This window comes from Solanum pennellii, chromosome 1, assembly GCF_001406875.1.
Source record: "Solanum pennellii chromosome 1, SPENNV200".
Lineage (NCBI taxonomy): Eukaryota > Viridiplantae > Streptophyta > Magnoliopsida > Solanales > Solanaceae > Solanum > Solanum pennellii.
In genome coordinates, this window is record NC_028637.1 from 40,363,535 (window position 1) to 40,373,501 (window position 9,967).

Here is a 9,967-nt window from a genome sequence, read left to right on the forward strand (position 1 = left end):
ATTATTACATCCTAAACAGGTTCTCTAAATAAATTAACATGCAGGAATATTATTAAGTGAACAGAGAGTAAAAATTTATGCAACATTAGGTTGTATATGCATGGAATCTAATATTATTTATAAACAAATATTTACTATATTTTTCTCATACGGGGAACATTTATTACACCAGCTGGATATTACATAAGACAAATACAAACCAATTGTTGATTTTAGATGATTATTTAAGAGATATTATAATACTTTTGCATTCTTCTAAGTAATTTACACATAGGAATTTTTATAGCAATGACCCCTAATAACATAAATAAGAAACAATGAGCACGTAACTTCCCCTTCTCCTCGAAAGATCACCCCCCCATATATATATATATATATATATATAGGCGACGGATGCCAGACTCCACAACCTATCATTTCTATTTTCTACAAGGTTTGCAATTCAATTCTTTATGGCGGGTCTGGTCCAATTGTGAAGATATTAAAAAATACGTGTGTTTAATTTTAGGTGATGATATCACACGTTGCATTTCATGTGAAATGTCAAAAATAACCTCTAATGTAATTTTAAAGACAAATTAAAGCTAACACGTTGATACTACTTTTCCACTGAAGCTTCTAATATAGTTGAATATAAGTATACACAGATATATTTTATAGGAAAAAATGAAAAATTGAAATCAAAATGATTTCAGAAGTATTTTTTGAGATTTAAGAAGCTTGAAAATTAATTAAATTGTAAATGATCAAAATTGAGTGTCAATAATGAAAAAGGGAGTGAGACGGGGAAGAAAGATATTTATCTTATCATGTTAATTTAACTTACTTTACGATACAATATTAAACATCTCTTTCTACTTTTATCATGATTCATCGAGCATTCTTAAAACACTTTGTGCTTTCTATACTTTTATTTTATAATGTTTTACTTTATGTTTCATTTTTAAATTTTTTTTATATTAATATCCATTCAATCGCATATTAATGGAACCGTTAAGATACTCTAAAAGTATGTAAGAATAGAGTTACTAATATTATAATGCATATTCAGAAGATAAATATATAACATCATCAATTTTTTTAGGGGCAACTTTCACATATAGCAAACACAAAATTTATATTTGTATATATACTATAGCATAGTTTGCATAATTGCGCTACATAGCAAACATATATATATTTATAANAGCGCAAACTAACTCGAGTGATTCCTTTTATTCATTCTAACACACAACAAGATTCGACGTAATAATGCAAGACAAAATTTAAACAAACGGAGGAACAATTAATCAGTTAAAGTAGAAATATTTACTTAGGATCAGTAACATATTATTTAACTTATTTAAAGAAAAAACCAAATAAGTAATATTATTTTTGGCTCAATCAACTATAGTTTTACTAAAATATAACAAAAGAGAGTCAGTTCAACTTCAACAACGGAAATTATGATCAATGAACATTAATGTATAAAATAATAAGCAAATTTAACTTACCCAAGAGACACAAAATCTGTACGGATTAGCACAATACCATAAAAATCACCTTTGTATCAAATTAATCAATTTCAAGCAAGGATATAATAATATTAAAGGAAGAAAACACAAGTCAAGAAGTATTTACACATTCATAATATAATATATTCACAACAAGAAATGAGAAATAGGTCGAGGATCAATCTAAACTTAAGTAGCAATCAAAATTATCATACAAAATTATTACCACTACTACAAGTAAAATTGCATCGATTAAAGGGGTAAAATGACATTATTGGAGGTAATAAACAATTGGTGCATCTCATCAAGATAATCACTGGTTTCATAACAAAACTTATCAACTTTAATCAAGAATCGATAGTTAGGTATTGTTAAAAATACAAGAGAAAACTTCCACACATATTTTTGTGATGCAGACAATAAGCTATGCGATAAAGACCAACATGTACATGAAGGACACTACAATTAAACGTTCTATCACACATAAACAGTTTGTAAAATCTCAAAGTCATAACTAGTAGTTTAATTTTAGGACTAAGAGAACTTCTACACCGAACATGCATAGAACTTTCATCACAATGAATATAATAAGAAGAATAGAATTTTTTACATGGAATAATGATTTTAAAGAAATGTACCTGGATAGATCGGTTAAATATATTGCTTTTGACCAGTTTGAAACGTTCAAAAGCTTCGCTGGAATTCCCCTTGTTCACTGGTTTCGGAGCTATTGCCCAGAAATGAGCGAGGGGAGAGGAGGCAGGCGACTATACGCCACTGCTAACGTCAATTGGTTGCTGGATTTGCCCGAGCACGCAGTCCGAAGGTTGTCTTGTCGCTGCTATTATTCGCTTTCTGGCTGCTGATTTTGTGCCGGAGATGACAGCTGCTGTTGTTGTTTACGTTTTGCCGGCTAGTTGTATTGTTTCGGCCAGCTGGAGCTTCTGGAACTGCTACCATCACCGGAATCGCTTGGTTGCTGCCATTTCGTAGCTTATATGGCCGGTTTCTTTCGTTTGCCACACCAGAGAAATGAGAGGAGAGAAACAGAGGAAGCCAGCGGCTTCTGGACTCATAGGAGCTGCTGTTTTCCTCGCGTGGCTACTGTTCATTGCAGGAAAGAGAGACAAGGGAGGAGAGAGGAGAAGAGGCAAGGGGGAGAGAGAGAGTCATCGGTGGAGATAAAAGGTGGTAGAAGCGGCGGCTAGAGAGGAATAGTAGAAAAATTGAATAGTCAGGGTTTAGGTCTTTTGATATCAAAAAGAAAAGAAAGGATGGGTGAATCTGAACGGTTAATTATTAAAGAGATGAGGAGCTGAGATTCAATATCAAAAGATGGATACTGAAGATTATATGATGAAATCTCAAAATCACATTTGATTGGAATTGAATGTCAAAAATTGCAATAAAAAGTTACTAGAATGGGAACGGAAGAGTGAATATAATTGAAATACACTTGGAATTGAATAGCCTAAAATTGAAAGAAATTAGAATAGAATAAGTTAAGATGTAAATGATTTTGGGGAAAATTGAAGAGGTGATATCCAATTTAAATACTATATATATTATAATTTTTTTTATGTAACTAAGCTTACTTAAATTTTTAAACATTTCAGTAAAATAATTATTTCGAAATTTGTTAATAATTCTAAAGTATTTAAATAATATTTACTAATAAAGTATGCATACTCAATATTTGTTTTTGGAAAAAATCGACTAACATTTAAAACTTGAAATATATTAAAAAAATACGTATTTAATCAAATAACATTTTTGAAATAGTTAATGATAAAAATTGGGTGTCAACAATCATACAAGAATGAAAGAAAAATAAATGAAAAGTTAAATCGAAAATAATAATGAACCCCCCAATGTTACATTCGAATTAATCTTTTTAAAAATATTGGAAAGAACGAAAAAGAAAGTCAAAATTCTAGATCGTTAAATTACAACAACTTATTTATCAAAATCACCGTTTTCTTTTTACAGAAAGGAAACCCAAAAATTATAAAAAAAACCCACCTCAATCAGTAGTCTCAAAAAGTAAGTTCTAAGATATCGAACCGAGACGACAGAAATTGACAAATTGTTTCGATAACTCCTCCTTGATGAGCAATAAAATAAACATAGAAAAGAACATAACAAAGAAAATAAAAACTCCAAGATCATGAAATCATAAGAACAAATAATTTATCATCATCCTTAGGATAAAAAAAAAATAAACCCCAAAAACTAAGTTGATTAAAAAGATTTAATTTTTTTTCACATCCATGACAACATTCTTCAATTATTGTGACATCTTTGCATAACTTTTTGTAAATTGTACATGTCAAAACACTCTTCATCCTAGATTGCCGTTTATCAAAATCATTCATATATTAAAAAAAAATTAATAAAAAGGAAACCCAAACCAAATATTGTTTTCCGTAATTGTAAATGTATACATTCCATATTTGTATTCAAACCATATAATATTTAAAAAAATCATATCAATACCAATAAAAACACAACAAAAAGTACCTTGGTTTCTTGATTCTTTATTTACTATGCATAACGGAACAAAAAAAGAAACTAACAAAAAATTAAAGAAGTTTGATTTTTTTTGGGACTGTCATTATTTGAATAGGTAATGTGTGAAGAGTTTTTTCGATTTAGAAAAATAAATATAATATTTGGAAAAAAATGGGGTGATAATAATAGTTTATCTCGACTTTTTCTTCCATGACTTATAAAACAGATGATCAGGGCTTTTTCTTTTTCTTATTTGTTTTACCTTATATGAAGTGTGTTTTGGTCAACTTGCCTACAACATTATTATAATATTTTAGTATATGCAAGTTTCTATCAACACCCATATCAAGTAATCTTAGATTGAGGCAAATCTATGATTTCTAGTTTACGAATTTTTGTTGTGACTCACACTACAAAATAAGGCATTATTATCAAAAAAAATATCTGTTGGTAAATCTATCAAATTGGTTGATAAATCGAGATATTTAACGGTTACTAAGGAAAACAAAAGTGTTGCTAAAAGTTTTGTCAGTAAATTTTGTCAACAAATTATAATTGTGTGTAAACTTACTTACAAAAAATTGGTTGGTAACCACTAGAAGTTTTTGTTGGTAATTTATGAAAATTCTCTTTAACTTTTTCGTTGGAAAATTTACCAACAAAAACATGGTTGGTATCCGGTTAGTATCTTCACTTATGGATAGCAAATAGGTTAGTAAATTTGGTACTTTATATTTTGAATTTTGTAAGTAATCGGTTGGAAAATTCAATAACAAAAAATCTACATTAATAATTCGTTTGAAATTTTAGTAACGTAGAGAAAATGTGTTGGTAAATAATATTCATTTTTCAAAATAAATGTTGGCAATAGGTTAGCAATTCATAGGTTTTACTTATGGAATAGAAGTACGTAAGTAAAAAAAAATTGAGGTTCTTGATTCTTTTATAAGTATATGTCAATGGAGAAAACTTATAGAGATTTTTACAGTAGTAGTTATGTTAACTGTTACTTTAAGAATATAAAAGAAAAGTTAAATAACATGGGCCCTCGTCGTATTATAAAATGCTGACATTTACTAGCAGAAAAAAAATCAAATATTTCAAAATTCCATATAAAGCAATATACATGAAACGTTTCCAGAGTACAACAGAAAATAATGACTTCAATAACATCAAATAACCAATCTCCACCCACTAGAAAAAGAAAGAGCTCATCATCATCAACAGAAAAATAATTGACGTTTGATGTATCACAATGGTATTTTGTCCACTTTAATTACCGAGTAATATCCCTTAGCCTCTTTGCTTAGCATAAAAGAGGGAAAACAAATGAATAAAAGAAACTAGAAAACATGCAGAATACCATAAAGATTTTTGGACACTGTTCAATACACAACTTACCTCATAGAAGTTTTGCACCAATCTAATTGTTATCTCCCTGCAGTAGAGATTAAATCACGTAATAAAATGAAAACTTTGAGAACCAAAGAGGAGATGATGGAAAGATTCGACATACTTGTCGAACTATGTGACATACAATGGGAGGGGTGAATTCAATTACTTTTTAGTCGGCCACTTGTAATGGTCAGTCATCTCACCTGCAAGTTAGTGGAATGAAGAAAAAATAAAAATATCTTGTATAAAATAAATAGTACAAGATGTTTATACTAGTTTGGGTCACTTTTGTGGTGTCTAGTCCAATCGCCTTAGGTTTCAAGGGTTTCCTTTAGAGTGTTAGCATTGAGAAGTACAAAGTTTCCTTAACTTGGTCCTGTCTGATATGAAAATTAGAATTCTATCTTGACAATTCCTCTGCTAGTTAACCTAATCTCAGAATCTTTCCCTTTCTTTTATATTCAATTGTGTTCACTCACGTGATTACAAATCTTGATCAAAGATAAAAGAAGATCGTAATATAAGATCAATAGAAGTTGCTCACTTTTCATCTGGACGGAGAGATGTTTAAATAGCTGTGAGAGGTGATGCTCTATTCGAACTCCCAGGGAGCTGTAAATCAAGGAGCCGGGGATGATCCCTTGATTTAGTTGAATTGATAAGCTTAATTATATTCATATCAGATGTGAACATGATTAAATTAATTCCTTCATTTGTTGGATGATTTCCAGAGATATTGTCTAATCTTCCTTGAATTAGGCAATTCGTTAATATTTTCCATAAGTCGTCATTGATTGATCTGCTGATATATCTTTTCCTTATTTTGCCATTTGTTATGCGTGATTTAAAATATCTTTCCTTTTATGGTTGCTTAGGAAATCAAGACTGGATTCTATTTTGTATGATCCTAGGCTTGTGTTATTTTCCGTAATGTAGTCATGACTTCATGCTGCTAGTATTTTTCTTTGTTAATTTCTGCGATATGTAATTAATTAGAATATAATAAGTTAAAAATCTCCCCTTTTGATATTGACAACTACAATAATGAAAGAGTAATACATCATCCCTGTTAGATTTTTCTTGGATGAATGGTCCTTTGAGTGCTCCCCCTATATGTGTGATTGCCCTTTTTATATGCTCATGTACATATTCTCCCCCTTTGACATAATAAAAAAGGAAAACAAAACAGCAAGCAAGATAGAGAAAGAAGGAAAATTAAACAGACAAAGAGTGTGGTTTTAGGAGCCCCAAAAATATAGTCCAACTGATAAGGAGAAAGATCTCCACAAAACTAAGTGAGAAAGATCTCCACAAAACTAAGTGTCTTAAACAAAAGGGAACGAGGTCATATACACGTTAGTGCAGAATGTAGTAAGAGATTTCGCAACAGCCTTAGAGAAATTGAAATATGAAGTGTTCATAGTGACCGCCAATTGATTGTTATAAGAGTCAACTCCCGTTTTGATGGATTTGACTTCTTTCAGAATGATGTTAACCAACGAGAGGCATCCTTCTTAATTTCTTCCATGTCAAGCCAAAGCTATTCAATATCAATACTTGAGTTCTTCTGGAGTTGTAGCACTTTTCCAAGGGTATCCTCTAAATCTGCATATAGGATTCAAGACCATCGATACTTATCCTAATGTGTTCACCCTCCTTGAGGAGCAATGCTGCAGAGTCAGCAGAGATTCTAGTAGCCCGGGGTGTATCAGCCCTAGATTGGACAAACTCCTTTTAATACCATTTCTCGTTAACAAACACAAAATCCATGCTCGAAATAAAGCTCAATTTTCTGTTACAACAAGCGAGTCGTGAATGAGGTGGATTAAAAGGCGACAAAAAGAAATAGTTGACACTTCACCAAATAATTTCACTATGTAGAGTTATTCTGCCCAACGATACTGCAAGCATGGATATTAAGGCAAGCCATTAACGGCGACGAACCACAGAAAGGGCGAGTCATCGAATCGCTCGGTGGTTCACGACTAAAGATGATAAATTAATCCACTAGCACTAAATATAAAGTCTATAAACACTGAACTCTTTTATTGTTTAGAAGAAAGTCTTAGAGAGTAAAAAATATAAACTCAATATTTCATTTTAGAAACTTTATTCTTATGTTTTCTCTCAAGATTGGAGAGGGATTTTAGAAACTTTGAAGAAAGAAGTTCTTCTTCCAATGTTTGATGTGGTTCTTCTCCATATACCTCATTTGCTATTATTAAGGTTGAATCTATTATACCCACTTGATTCCTATATCATTTTATTATTGCTTTATGTGTGGCTAAAAACCCCCATTTAGGGGGTGTGATTCAGCAAATATGTGTTGATATTATAGTTGGGTCTTGCTTGTGATAGGATAATATGAATTTTAATTGTGATTTCACCTACATTTGTGGTTTAATATAATGGGTTTGTAGTTACAAATACAAAGTCACCATGGATTTCCGCCTTCCCCGAGAGGGAGGACGAGAAACCAAAATCAGTAGACTGATGGCATGAGGAGTGGGTAGACATGAGGTTCAGCTTGAGAGGATGAGCCCTAGTCCCATATCCAAGCAACCACTATCTAATGGTTAGGGTGTGTTAAAAGCGTAGTCTGTTTAGTTTCGACAAACGGTGTCCGAGAGTAACCATTTTATATGGAGTAAGTTTCTCGAAAGAGAACTTACTTTAATCTAAAGCTTAGACTAGTCACCATTGAATTGCAAATTTTCATATCAAAATCATGTACCCATTAGTTTGTGTCAACATAGATTGCGGTCACACACGAAGAACTCTCTCTAATACTTGTTTTGTCCTTTATTTTTGGCATTCTACTACTTGTGACAAAAATACTTGTTTCTTTATATTTGACACTTTGTTGTCACAAGTTGAATCAAATTTTTTCATAACTAGAAAATGTCATGAGCTATCACTATTTAGAACCAAATTCCAAGTAACTACTACTTTCACTATCACTCCCTTTGGATACGACCCCAACCCTTGGTTGAGTTACTTTACTAGATTCGATTCGTAGACACTCCAACTGTAGGTTAGTGTCATTTATCATGAAATATAAAAGATACACGTATTGAAGCATCAAAGTGGTGTCGCTTCCTGGAAGTGTAGTTACTTTTAACTATAGGCTTTGTTGGTATTGTTGCATATTAGTGGTCTAATTACTAAAGCTACTTTGTGCACTGATTTTCTTCTCCTATGTATGAACTTTATGTTGGTATCATTCTCTAGCTTGCTGCCTTTTTGTATTATCTTAAATAGGTTTTGAGTGTTCAATACTTATGTAAATTTTATCGGTTCTCTGTACCTATTGAATAAGAGGTTTTAGGCATAAATTAATGTATCTTCGTGTGTGTATATGCACTGTACATCTAGTCTGTTAAGTTGTTAATGTTCTTCAGTTCTTTCATGGTTTGTTGCTCTACTTTTTCTTTGTTTCTTTTCTAGGTTATGAATTTTTTCATACTGAAATGTCGTTTTTATACTAGGGTCATTGGTATTTGCACATAGCTTTTTTATGTAACATTTGGTCTAGTAAATATTTTGTTAGAGTATGAGAACTTGTTTGATCTCATGATGTTTTTATTAATTGAGTTTCATCTTTTGACACTTTTGTTTTATTATTTAAGGTCATGTGGTAAAATTTTCAAAAATAATGCCTAGAAAACACTTCAATATGGCAAAGCATTGTGAAATTCATTGAGTACACTATTTTATTGGATTTTTTATATAAATATACTTGTTCGGTAATATAAATTTAGTTTTAAAGTTCTGATACAATAGTTTTGATTAATAATTTATTTTGTTTAATTTTGATGAGATCTATTATGTTCTTTGAATTATATTATATATTTTTAGCATTTGACAAACATCATTGCATCTAATAGAATTTCTTTTTAATTATAATTTTGTTGGATATATCGGTAGAAGTGCAAAAAAGGTAATTATATCAATGGATGAGGTCATTATTATGTACCATTAAAAATTGGTCCTTAAGGTTTGTGAATTTTAGAGTTAAACTAAGTGAATTTTCTAGACAATAGTATTAGACGCTAAATGGGGGATATTAAGATGGTTTCAAAAGGATATTCTAGCCTTTATAATTACCACCAAATTATTGTCGTTAAAGATATGAACTTTTTGCGACATTTTTATCGAATTTACCAGCTCTCAAAATGGACGCTACATGAACATTGTCGTAGTAAATTTTATTTAAAAATTTGCTTCATTACCAATACAATTAATGCTCTTTTCAAACAATTTAGAACGATTTATCTGCTATAAAAATGGACACTAAAAAAGTACAACTACTATTTTTGTTGGATTTAATAGCCATGTTAATTGCCGCAACCAATTGCCGCTAGAAAAAATGTGTTTTAGCGAGAATTTATTCGGTTTTAATTTCAATTTAAATGGATGCTACATGAGAAAACTAATTGTTTTGGATTGGATTTTCTAGAATTTTTAATTATTGCAACTAATTGTCACTAAATCAAATGAGTTTTCTCGTCAAAAGAGCTTGACTTTACTAGCTTTTGTCCAAATAGCTATATATATATATATATATA